The sequence below is a fragment of the Hetaerina americana genome, unplaced genomic scaffold (genome assembly GCF_022747635.1).
Source record: "Hetaerina americana unplaced genomic scaffold, ioHetAmer1.1.p SCAF_2, whole genome shotgun sequence".
NCBI lineage: Eukaryota > Metazoa > Arthropoda > Insecta > Odonata > Calopterygidae > Hetaerina > Hetaerina americana.
The window spans coordinates 109,153,560-109,167,427 of record NW_027286763.1 but is presented as its reverse complement, the minus strand read 5'-3'; the positions used below and the strand labels follow the sequence as shown (position 1 = coordinate 109,167,427).

Sequence of the window (13,868 nt, the reverse complement as noted above, 5' to 3'; positions counted from 1 at the left end):
AATGCAAATTCTGTTGTTCTCAGGAGGATACGTATGTCTTCCGCATTCTCAGCCATTTCATCTATTGGAAGTTGAAATGAAGTGGAATTATTTAAATTTGAAATTAGGGGAATCATTTTTATTGTATCACATGGCGGTTTAAGCAGAGCAGTACTCAGGACTTCACTTACTGCCGGTAAGATGAGTTCTTCACCAATTGTATGCGGCTTTCCAGATTTGGCAATTAATAGTGAAATATTGTATGATGCACGAAAACCATTAGTGATGTGTTTTGAGGCATTACACAACATACTAGAAAGTGTTGGGCGATTTAGCACTCTGTCACGAAGTGACTGAAAAAATGTTGATGTCTTTTCTGTCTTGTTTGTATGTGCCTTCCTAAAATGGCCAATTGGTCATCGCCTCACTTGAAAATATTCTTTCGCGCAGTAAGCACACAGGGATGTGCTTGTTTATAGGTGACTCTATAAATCATCCCTACTTAAGATAATCCACATTTTACTCTCTACATTTTGTCTTTAATGAATAATTTACTACCATTCTGTTTCTACAATAAAGATTTACATATTAAATTTTGCTAAAATGAAATTCCCTAAGTTATATGACAGTTCATGATAAGATTTTGATTAAATATTAATTGATATGAAGACTAAAAATTTTGATATGATTAAGGCAGCCGGAGCATAGTTAAATTACTATCCATTTAATTGGGGATTTCCGTGCAAAGTTGTCTACTTCTTACGAGATCTTAGCTGGCAGATATCAAAAACCTTAAATAAGCCGACATCTTTTTTAGGTTTTCAATTTAAAACTGCTTTGGAAAGAATTTTTGTGTTTTTGAGAGTAAGGTTTTTTAACATTCTTCGTCCTCGAATCAATGGCTTCTCTGCTAATTGTCCAGCTATGGTTTCACAACTTTTTGGTGATCAGCGTGCAACTGATCCACTTTTTGTAAACTCACGGTTAGAATAATTTCTAATGATTGAAGTACTCGGTCTTGAACACATAGAATAGCTTCTCATCCACAGAAGCTAGGTTCGCACTTCGATAATTTATGAAGAAAAAATATATCAAAATATTCTAAAAGCATAATGATTAAGTTTATTATTAACAGACCATGGACATAACAAAACACAAAAAACAGGACACAATAATGGTCTAGAACTCCGTTAAACTGTCTTTTGTGAAAGATGGTTCCCGGATTTCTTTTTACTGGAGCTCCTTCTAGAATGTGATAGTATCTTCTTCATTTGAGACATCTGCAATAGTCCATTATTTACAGCAGCAGAGGGGTTAATTCCAGGTTTAGAAAGAGGTCTAATAAATCATCGACATCGGATTACCATTGTTGCAACAGGAATGATGACCGACTCCCCTCATAGCACGTAAAATAATGGGCCGAAAGAAGGAATAATTAATTTCATTTTTTCTCCAATTTGTCACTATCTCTTTGAATTTTCACACCCGTACGACGGCGGGGAAGGCTGCGTCAAACAGTCCGCCTGGATCTGGGCGCACCTCTGGTTGAGACTGCACTGAGCTCCGCCGCAGTCCGCGCCAAAACCTGCAATTGTTATAGTGTCATTAAATAAAGCACGAAATTACAGTATGCGTAAATCATCGGATGATAATAATAATAAACAGCATTCGTCAACAATAGAACTTAGAGAACAAACTCTGTTGGAATAATCTCAATAATGATCAATAATATATAGTTCTTTAAATTGGATCGGAACAGCATAAATAAAATATACGAGTGTGTGAGGAAATATTGAATTATAGACATGTCGGTGTGGCTTGAGTTTCCTGACTTTCGATGGCGTCGTATAGATCTTTGCTGGACTCTAGACCGGTTGTAGTTTAGGAATCAATCGATAATACAAGAAAACACGCTGCGTCTAATCATCAGTGAGTCGGCTGTAAAGGCATCTCGGTGAAGTGGTCTCAAAGAGATGATTTTCAAAATTATTTTTATTTTTAAAACTCGCATATGCAGATAGACAATTTCAGGTTGCACAAAAGTCCCAAGTATTTACAATCAAACTTGCCTTGGGTAAAAATAATAAGGCATCTCAAATCCAATCAATATCACAAAAGATAATTAATGAAATCAGTCAGCTTAAAAACACACTCATAGGAAACTTGCAAACACCATTCTCTAAAAAAAAAAGAAAATTCCCATCTCATCAACATCAGTTTCCCAATCAACCAGAAAAATTGTTACTATTGTTACTATCAAGAGTAGTCTGCCAGTCAAAATAGGTTTTAGATGGACCCACTACATATGCAATGCCACATCTCTAAGCCCCACTTAACACGACACTTAATAAACACTTAAAAACCTACATCACAATAAACAATCCCTCGAACCCACTAAAACACGACTTCGTGTCACCCTTCATTCCGTTCAGAATGCCCATTGCTCAACGCCCCTCATGTCTTGCATTTCCAAAATGATTGCTTCCATAAAAATCTCCAGCTATATACTGCTGCCCAAATTAACATGTATTTGTTCTGCCTAATTTGAATTACTCGCAATGACCTTCCCTCCTTTCCTACTATGCACCGAACTTCTTCGTTTGTTCTTACTTAGAACCATTTCATCTTTCCCGCATCCAAAAGCCTAAACTTATCGTTATGTTTCAACGACCATGTTCCGGAGCTCTGCTATGTTAAGCTTCATATTTAAGTTTTCACTAGTCTTCACGCAATTTTTCCTCAAAGGTCCTCAATAATTTGCCCCCATCTTCTAAAACATTTCATAAATACGTGAACTACTGCGTTAAATACCAGACCTATTTTATCCATCCACTGGGTGAACTATTGCAGTATGAGACGTGTCGGATAAGTCGCATATTCTTTCTTCTGGAATACGTCATACATTATTACATATTATATTCTGCAAAAGGCATGATGTCGCGTTAAAGGCACTACCGCAAAGGAAGGAAGTATCTCAATCATATCCCCATAATCAATCTTAAGAATTTCCTTGGCGTCTTATCATGATCACTGAATGAATAAACCGGGTATTTTTCCACAATACTTTATTATACCTCCCGTTAATGTGTTGTGAATTATGAGATGAAGTATCTGTTTCTAATACAAAAATTATGAGCACTTTCAAAAAATATCTCAAAATTTTCAGTAGTAATGTATTATTTTTTAAAAAATTCAAACAGTCGTAAATATTGCAGAAGCTCTAGTACACGTACTTTTTAAATTCAATGAATGAAAAGAATCAATGCACTAATTCAATGTTTCAAATGCAATCGATTTATGAACAAACAAATATAAGTACTCTACAGAATTACGAGTAGGTCGCGGTAGTCCAGGGGGTAGAACGTTGGACTGCTGACTGGAGGGGCCCGGGTTCGGTTCACGGTTCACAGGCAAGGCACTCTGGGCACCTGCAGCTCCACCCAAGCTATGTGATTTTTTGGGTACCAGGTGTTCCTGGGAAACCATAACCGGCACAGTGTATTAAGGAACTGGCCCCCCCTAACCTGATGTGTGAATTTCACACGCCGTCGGGCTTAGTACTGGGTGAACTCTACTATCACCAAACCGACCTTCAGTTTGATTTTTGTATTTATGGTTTATGATTTTTATTGAATTACGACTGAGCTTTGACCTACATGTACTGATTTTTAAAGCTATTGGGAGAGGAAATGGGTCTGTGGCACTCGAAATAGCTACGTCTAGCCACGATTCCAAATAATCAAAATAAGATGACCGGCATAGGATGGGATCCCCACGTCCTGCTGGGTCGAATGCAAAGATATTTTGATCTGTTAGGAGGATTGTAGCGGCACCTGCTCATTCGGGTATTGAGTGCAGCTGTGATTACCACGGCCCATTTGAAGAGTGGCACTAGGGAAAGGCGATGGAGTGGGAGCGTCGCCGACCCATCCGAACTGCGAAGAATTTGATATGGAGCGCGCGTGTGCATGATGAGATTAGGCGGAAGGGTTTTGGGTGCGAAGAAGTTTTGAGAAAATAACACGGACGGAGAGGAAGACAGCGTATCAAGTGTTAGGCGTGGTAAAAGTAGCACAGGTCTCGAAAGGCATTGAAACGAATGGTGGAGTGATAGAGACGAGACGAGGTTTAGTTGGCCTTGACAGAAGAGAACTTGAGAAGAATGCATTTGGGATGGAACAGTATAATGTAGCACGAATCACTTCACAGAATCTTCTAGATGTCTCAGCAGCTTTTATGCGTCATTTGATCGACGTGTGGATGAACATATGAAGTCTAAAATGTTCACAACACAGAGCAAAGACGTGGAATGGAATGCGACTTAAAATGTACGTATCTGACTTGTTGATAATCATAATCCCAAAAACATTGGCATCAGCCTATGTTGTTGAAAACATTTGTAGTAAACATCTTTATCGGAAATATCACTTCTCCAAGCCTTTGAACAGCGGTTGACAGACATATATTAGATGCAACGGGGAAAAATACAAGCAGTGATGGATGTTAAGAAAGCTGAAAAGAAAAAAAATGGGAATAATTAATGTAAGCTGGTCCTCGGACTATGTTCTTCGAGGACATCGGACTAAGTTCATCGCCGGGGGACTTTATTAAGAAGACTGCGCGATTAGGAAAGCTTTAAAAGGCACCTTATAATGGATGAGAAGCATTAATTTGGGTATATTCTGAGGTTAATTAGTTTGCTAAAGGATTAACGGTACGGAAGAACTGCAGAGAACAATTCGCGAAAAAAAATAATGAAAGATATTCAACGAGGCATGATAGAAAATTTAAAGGATGAGAAAAGTGGAAAGAAAAAAACGTAAATATATACGAAGAACGAAGTCGAACAAAGCTAATGCAAAGCCAAGGGGTTCAAAGAATTAGGGAACTTGACGAACGATAGGGTAGCGAGTGAAATGCGTGCATTGCTGTAGCCCTTGCACAGTGATCTGCTTTCAAAGGAGAAGACCGCCCCGCAGAACCATTCTGCGACATCCGTCGGCCCCAAATCGAATGAGAATGAATAATACACTTCCAAGTACGAACTTTAACTACTAAATCACGCATTCTCACGGAAATTTGAGATAAATATCGTGATCATCTGTCGTCATTCGCTTGCTTCGGGTTGAATGCATTACTGAAAACAAAGAGTTTGAAATTTCTCCGAGAAAATCACCGACACACCGCATCGTCGCAAGATACAAAGGATATGGGTGGTCAGTACTGTGTGGCGTTGCTCGTAAGATAATGAACGAAAGGTCCAATAAGGAAAACATCCTATCGGCGAAAAAAAAACATTTAGATGAATGAAAAAAAAACTCACCGTTATCGTTCGAGGAGGTTTCGCCACTCGGAAAATTGATGTATGCATGGCCGAAGCGCGCGAGGATCAGGGTGGCGATTAAAACGTTCCTTCGCCTCATTGCTCGCTTTGTTCGTGCATGGTACACAAGAGCCGTCCTCACCAATGGCGAACGAAGCAAGGAAGTCGAGAGAAAAGTTTCCATCGGGCCGCACCCAGACGGACAGCGTTCAAAAAACTTTCACTTCCTCGCGGTCCTGTTCGGATTCTCTCGACGAGGCCTAATCTCGCTTTCGTCACCTGTTCGACCGCGAAGTGCTCATCAGCGGAGATCAGGTGCTCTCCCTCAAGAATTTCCCCAAATATGCTTTTAAAGTTGCGTCGACGAAAATCAGTTTGCCCACTATATATATATATATATATATATATATATATATATATATATATATATATATATATATATATATATATATATATATATATATCGCATATGCATATATTTTTTTCTCTCTCTCATTGGGCAAACTGATTTTCATCGACGAAACTGTAAAAGTATATATCAACTTTAAAAGTATAAAATATTTCTTATATCTTATGAAAAATTTAACTTAATCAGCCATGAACACTACGAAATTTTTGTCTGAGAATTATTTCAACCCGTGGTGCATATGTAATTTACGTAGTCAGTTGGAGATCGAGATGGTGCGATGGCTAACGTACTGGCTTCCCACTGAGAGGGCCCCAATCGGCCCCAATCGGGGCCCAGTTCGGAATCCTAGGGAAGGCAGATATTTTTCACGGGTATCCCGAGCCCTACCTTGCTTTTGCTTGAGGTGCTTTATGGAGAGCACTTTGAGTGAGTGCGCCATCCGTCGGATGGGACTTTAAACTGCGCGTGACCCCTTGACGCCTTTCGACAAGAGTAGGCTAATGCCGACTCCAGGTTCCTCTCCACCCTTCCTCCTTTCCCATCCATTACTAATGACCAAAATGACCTCAGCTGTCGGTCGCCTCCCCTAAAACTACAACTACGAGTTAGAAATACGAAACAAGTATAATGCTAATCATATTACTTAGCGCAATAGCTCGGTATAGTAGAAAATGCTACATGTAGCAGTGATTGTATTTACAGGCCTGCATTAGATAAATGTTTGCAAAAATTTAAAGGAAAATTATTCTCATTAAAATCATGTAACACGACTGAGTCGTAATCAAAGTCCACGAAAAAATAACCTTTTATTATAAGTATAATATTTCCTTTTAATGCAAATACAACGAGATGGATGAAAAATCGTCAAAATGAAACTCGCGAGAGAGGATCAGAGATTTAAAAAACATCTCTCTCCCTCAGGAATGTACAACCCTCAAGTGTAATGCCCGGCCTTGTTCACTTTCTTGAATCAAATCACGGTGTCATATTTTCCTGTGCGAGGTTCCAATTAATGGGACAACTCTCTTCTTCGCGAAAGAAAGTTGCGCATTCTCCACAAGAGGGTCGATTCGTTATGCTGATTCCATCTTTGATAACCTGACGCCCTCATTCCAGTGGCCACCGCTCTAATGAGCGACCGTTCCGGGAGTCACTAAATATTAAATGCGGAGAACGATAGCTCATCGACGCGGGGGAAAACCCGAAGGTGACCGGAGGCGAGGCCCGTCTGGCGAGGCCCGTCTGGCGAATCCGCGAGGAAGGAAGGCGCACGACCGTGGCCGTGCAAGGAGGCACCGCAAAGAACCCGTCTTGTCTTGACGGGAAGCGACGGAAGGCCGGCTCATTTGAAGAGACCTTCGGACCAAACGTGGCCGTCGCGAACACGCTGTGCCGTGCGCGAGTCATGTGCCAGCCGTGAGTTCGACGCCCGACCGAATGACGGAGACGAATCACTCGGGCGGGAATCAACGCCATCGGTTTAGTCAGTCGAAGGACGAATGCGCGCAGGGCTCTACACAAAAGCAGCGAAAAAGAAAACTGGGGCTGAACTCACCATGAGACGAAATACGCATTGGGCTCATAAGCTCAATTAACAATGATTGAAAGCAAAATGGCTGCAATGATTCACCGACCGTAAAGTAAACAAAGGCCCTTTTACGAACGAACGCAGGTATCTCGAATAAAATTAATGAGAAAATTAACAGAAAGGCACAAGTGGAGGTGCAAAATGTGATTACAAGCGTCTGTTCTACGTAATGTCAATCGAATCTGGTCTCATTCTCGAAGAATTTTCCAAATTATGCAATTGCCGAAGTTTGATGTCGATAATTTATCGTGATCAACTACGCAAGTTGTACAATACACGAAATTCATACCTATTGATACTGACCACACGGATAACGATTAGTCTAAATTAATATATTATTATTCTTAGAAAATGTTTATAACAAATACGCTCTATATGAATAGTTTGCCAACTTGTGCGGTCCAGACGAGCGAAAGGTCCTTGGTTCAATCTCAGCTTACATTGAACTCCCATGAATGCCAATCAAAGTCGCGCATGACGATTTGCACTGTTTTTCTCAGCGCAATAGCATTTTGGTATCACACTTGCGTCAATAAAAGCCCAGGCCACTCACCAGACGTGTCAGAGACGGCTTGTCCTCGCCCTGTTCGCCTGGACGAAATGAGTCCGGTCACTGATTTATTTAACAATCATCAGGATATTAGATTTTATGCCTTGGATTTAGAGGACTTCCTACTAACGAAACTGCAAAGAAAGTCTTGGAACGCCTATACTTATAAGTTTTATTTTTCATTTCTTTTTAAATCGTGTTCGAGTCGACAATAAGAGACGAGGAATTTTTGGAAAAATTAGGAAAACCAACAGAAAACCAAACGGGTCATCGGAATCCAATTGTCAAGAAAAATAAACTTCATCATTAAACGTGATGCCCATGTGGTGTAAAATAAACTCGACCCTTATTTCTGCAATTTTTGCTTTCGGCGATTACCTATAACCCATTCAAACCTTGCCGAATTTGATAAGCATGTTTGGTGATATACGATGTCTTACTTACCTTACGGCTCTTACGTGTAAATGTAGCTCCATACCGCCAAAGGTTCACAATACTGCTTTGGCGGGCACGGAGTAAGGGAGCGATTGCAGGTCGTCGGTCGACGTAAGCACCGTTGTCCCGGCTGGCAAGTTATCGAACCACAGCGAACGCCACCAATTGCTGTACAAATGGAGAAAAGCATCCCAGGCACTGAGCAAAACATGTCCTTGGCATACGAGTGAGAAATTTATTTAAATCCCGCGTTCGACAAAATATTTCAAGAGACACATTCTGAGCCAAAGGCTTTTAGTGACTTACTATCTCCCTTTCACGTGAGTTCACGTCAACGAATCTCTCCGGACGATTCGGACACCAAAGTGTTACGATCTTGTCTCTCTGATGCCGTCTAACGAGGAAACGCTTCAGATAGGAGCTCCACATTTTTTCGTGTTTAGTTCTTTCTGATTGATATTCTATCTCATATAGACGTTGAGAGATCAACAAAACTATTGCGTGTGCTATATAAACATTGTAACTGGTCAACGGTAACAAATCTGAGGAGTGTTTAAAAGAATTGTAAAATTTTGTTGAATAATGCTCTCTAGCAAAACATTCATTGATTTTTTTCTTTTTTTTCCGAGCATATATTTCGTGAAAATGAACCCCATAAAATTTAAATTTATTTTGAATTGAGGCGAAATTTCGGAATTCTTAAAAAATTAATTTCATTCAGCATTTAGCTCTAGTTTCACCCCTCGAATGGTGATATCTGCATTCAGTTTCTCTCTTCCGCACACATGAATTTTAGTTTTCTTCTTGCTTATGTTCGTAGTATATTCCCTCAGTACTTGGTCCATAGCACTTACTTGCAGTTGCTTGCAGATCCTCTCGCGTTTCCGCCACTACTGCGATATCATCTGCAAACCGGAGTATGTTGATTTCCTCTCCATTTACCTTGACTCCTTTAATATCCAATTCTTGTTTCTTTTATTGCCTCTTCCAGGTATATGTTGAATATTGCTGGCGAGAGATTTCATCCTTGTCTCACTCCTTTGTTTATTTTGGCTTCCATTTTACGTTTGTATCGTTGTAACCAGATTCTTGTACTCACAATTTTGATTGCGTGTTGAATAAATGAGTATACGTAAAATTATAGGACACATCGATGGGTAGGACTGTCCTGGGGAATGGATCGAAGGTAAAAGCAAAGACGCTAGGAATCCGAGAGATGTTTCTTAAATGCTTTTACGCGCCAAATAACTTCATCGTTCTATCTCAGGTAACCAATTTTTGCCATGAAAAACATGTGAGTCACATATTTAAAGCCAACTTGGAATGAAGTAAGAAAGCATTAAAGATGCATATAAAAAAAGTTGAAAATTTTTCTCTTCTCATTCGATTTGAATCGATTCGAGGTCTAAAATAATTTTCATATGAAGAAAATCCGCAATTTTTTTAAGGGAGAAAGATCATAATGATCATGAAGAAATAATTGAGTAGGCTCTCCCATCCTTCAGTTCTTCTTCAAGATCCTTACAGCTGATTTGAATCACATTCAATTTTTTCAAACCCAAATTGATTTGATTACAGATTTTCCCTGTTGTATCCATGGCAATGATGCGGAATGTTTATCATTCCAGAAAAACAAGATGGCGTTGTTTCGGGTATGGCAATTTCTTTACACCCTATCCCATCCTAGAACTTCTTTAACTGTCAGATGAGATTAGCTATTTTCGCCCTAACCAGCGAATTATTAGAAGAAACTTATTTTCGGAATACGGAATCTGTTAGCATGTTTTCGAATATTTTCCGCGACGTTTTCGTGTACTTTCCCGCGAACTTAGTGTACCGCTGGAAAGAGTGCCTACCCTCTAATCTCACAGAATATGAATTTCGAAGCTATGACCATCACAACCGCCTCCTCCTTATCTGTCATCGAATCTCAAGAAGATCATCAGTGGAGATAACTTTCTTCTTGGTGTCAACCCCTCGACATACATAATTTTTAATGTCTTGAATAATGCAACAATTTCAGAGCGTAAAAATCATTCGCCTTGACTGGGACTCGAACCCAGATCCCTCAATATCCGGTCGAGTGCTTTAGCCACTTAAGCTACCGAGGCGTCCTCTGGATCTGGGTTCGAGTCCCAGTCAAGGCGAATGATTTTTACGCTCTGAAATTGTTGCATTAAAATGCACATTAGCGGATGACTCCGTTAAAAGTTACTGTTGCGGCATCTCCCGCAGTTTCTTTGGAATTTGTCTTGAATAATATTTCTTTTGTGGGCATGATGTCATTGACTTAAATTTTTTGGTGTCTCCTCAAACTTATACTCATTATTTCCTCACTACGGAAATCCGAGATGGTGAAAATCATTAGGAATGAAATTCGTATCAGATTAATCTAAGAGATACGAATGGCTACGCAAAATTTGAATGGAGCAAGGCGAAAGTTTCTCCCTTACATTTTGTTTGCTAGACCCCGCCATATAGGGTCAGCTATACCACTTGCGATCCTAATTTATGTCTCGATTCTCGCCAGTTTTCACATTCCCTAATTCGACATCAGGTCTGATCTCCAGGGCCGGGCGGACGTTTCGTCCGACGTTCCTTTTCTTCCGAGTCGAGGATTTTCCGAGTGCATTCCGACCGTTGTACGTAGCGGTTATTCTATCCAAGCCCCGCTTGGACCAAGGCATTGGTGTGGGTGAAGTGGGTGGGTAAACGACCGGTCACCACCTTTTGTCCAGTGCTAGGCCGTCATATTGGAAGGCACTTGCAGGGGAACTACCTAAGTCATCTACCACACCCGATTCATCGGAATCCATGCTTGATCCTGTAAGTACCAACAGTTTATGGACATCATCCACCGCTTAATAATGCCGTTGGATAAGCAGATGATGACATTGGCCGCTGGACGATACTTCTGGAGGAGATATTTCTTAAGGAAGAGCAGTCTGTCTTTCAGCAGCTATAATGACTAATGATTATTCATTTGAAGAATTCGAAAATAAATAAAAAACACGGCCTAAAGTTTTCTTATAATTATTTGGTAATCTATCGTTTAAGGTAGGTTTTGGATGGAGATAAATTACGCGCAGCTTCATTTCTTAGCTTAGAATAGCAAGATACAACCTGCCACCTTACAAAATAATAAACCCTTCTTCAATTCCGCATACCTCTAACCTCCTTCCATTCCGTCCAACATGCCTATCCTTTCCCTACCCCTATCTCACCTGCCTAGCGTCCTCCCCTATCTCCTCTCCCACCACACCCAGCACTTCCTCATTTTCTTTCCTTTCTTTTTTCTTTCAACTTCACTTTCTCCATCCTTCTCCACACCCACATTTCAAAAGCCTGCAATCTACATCTATCCTCCTGCTTCAGTGGCCATGTTTCCGCGCCGTACAAACCTACGCTCTACTATATATCAAAGTTTTGACGAGGCTTTTCTTAATATCCAACGTATTTGCCATCAACTCTTTCCTCTTTGCCTTTTTTTCATCTCCACCCCTCTATCCCACTGATTGCCCTCAGTAATGGTTGTAACTCCTCGGCTGACTGACTAACTAAAACGTTCGCCCATCCGACCAAAAGCAATCGATGCCCAAGTATAAACGAACTTAAATAAATCCCAATGAAACATTTATGCACTGATAAAAGCACAGGGTTATCGGAAAAGACTACGCTAAAACTCACCTTGAGGTGAACCTGCGAATTCTCCGACGACCAGAGATAATGCGAGCATTGTAACTAGGCAATGCAGTACTCTCCAGTCCATGACAATCCTCTCACTGATTTACAACCCTCTCCCTCTCTCTTTGCGGCTAGAATTTTCCATGTCCTCGGTTTCCTGCTCTATTACCTAGCGTAAACGTACGATAACGTATCGCTGTATCCTCCTCCTCCTCTTTACTTGCGACTTCCTCTAAGTGAATCCACCGACTTCCGCTTTTGCGTAGGTCAGCGGTGTGCCAATTCCTCCTCCGCCTTCTCAATGTCATTATCTCACGTCCGCGCGTCGCGCTTTTGAATTCGATGGTGCACATAACAAGACGTGCTCTCACCCCTGGACAATATCCCATCCCCACACTTTTAAAGTTGTAATGTTGGCTGGTAATTTTTCCCGAACCTTCCCTCGTATCGAAGGAAGAGTGAAAATCGAGTGGGATGTGCTGGAGGGGGGGGGGGTTGCTTGTGTATTTTGACTTCACTCTCGGGTGGCGGTGTTCCCTGCCAGAGGAACGCCCTCTCGGGATAGATGTCTTTATTTGGTCTAAATTGAGACCTAGAGGTCCCTTCTTCCAATTTAACCCATCATCGTATACATATTATATTAGGCATAACATTTATAATTACATACATAGTAGTAGTTTTTTAGGGGAGGCGACCGACGACTGAGGTCATTTGCGCCATAGGGGATGGGCAGGAAAGGATATGAAGGGTTGAGAGAAAGCCGGCGTCGGCATTAGCCTACTCTATACGAAAGGCGCCAAGGGGTCCGCAGTTCAACGTCCCATCCGACGGACGGCGTACTCACTCAAAGTGCCCTCCACCAAGCACCTCAAGTAGGGATCGAGATACCACTGAAAAATATTCAACACCGCCGTTATTTGAACCTACGCAATCTGGGTGGGAAGCCAGTACGTTAGCCCCCGCACCATTTCGATCCCCTAATTACATTCATATATACACATAAATACATATAGACAGACACAAATTCATTATGCGCAGATTTGGAAATCGAAAAGAAAAGGAATATATATGTATATGTATATATATATATATATATATATATATATATATATATATATATATATATATATATATATATATATATATATATATATATATATATATATATATATATATATATATATATATATATATATATATATATATGGGTCGCGGCAGTCCAGGGGGTAGAGCGTTGGACTGCTGACCGGAGGGTTCCGGGTTCGATTCCCGGGCGAGGCACTCTGGGCACCTAAAGTGATTTTTCGGGTACCAGATCTTCCTGGGAAACCATAACCGGCACGGAAAGGAACTCCATAGGGCTCTTCTACCAGCACCTACTAAACCGACCTTCGGGTTGTTTACTGTGTTTAATGGTGTGTATATACACATTCAAACACGAAATCCTGCCATATGGCGAAAAAATATTTATTCTCATTGAAATAGATATAACACATAGAAAGACGAACACAGGCGAGGTGGGGAAGATGGAATCGAGCAAATCACAAGCGCAAAAATATTTCCTTGACCGGGACTCGAACACCGGATCTTTCCACTTGCCGGGCGTATGCTCTTATATATACATATAACATCCATATATAGATATCCAAAGATCCATATACATAAACCTATTGTATATATATATATATATATATATATATATATATATATATATATATATATATATATATATATATATATATATAAATTAACGATGCACCTACTCATACACACATACTCAAATTAAATGACAGTGAAGAAAGAGAACAATAAAATAAGGAAAGTCTAAGCAAAGAATGAGGTTTGTGGGTAGAGCTTGGGAGAGACAGAGATAGGAGATGAAGAAGAAAGAGGTTGCGTC

The 13,868-nt window shown here is 40.5% G+C and overlaps 1 long non-coding RNA gene across 1 annotated transcript; it reads right to left on the bottom strand.

Moving 5' to 3' along the window:
• Nucleotides 1–1,105: 1,105 nt before the first annotated feature.
• Nucleotides 1,106–12,078, bottom strand: LOC139687918 (uncharacterized). The gene is made up of 3 exons (XR_011700691.1): nt 11,972–12,078; nt 8,294–8,452; nt 1,106–1,564 (listed from the first exon to the last, which is right to left on the bottom strand). It is a non-coding gene; the product is annotated as an uncharacterized lncRNA (long non-coding RNA).
• Nucleotides 12,079–13,868: the final 1,790 nt, after the last annotated feature.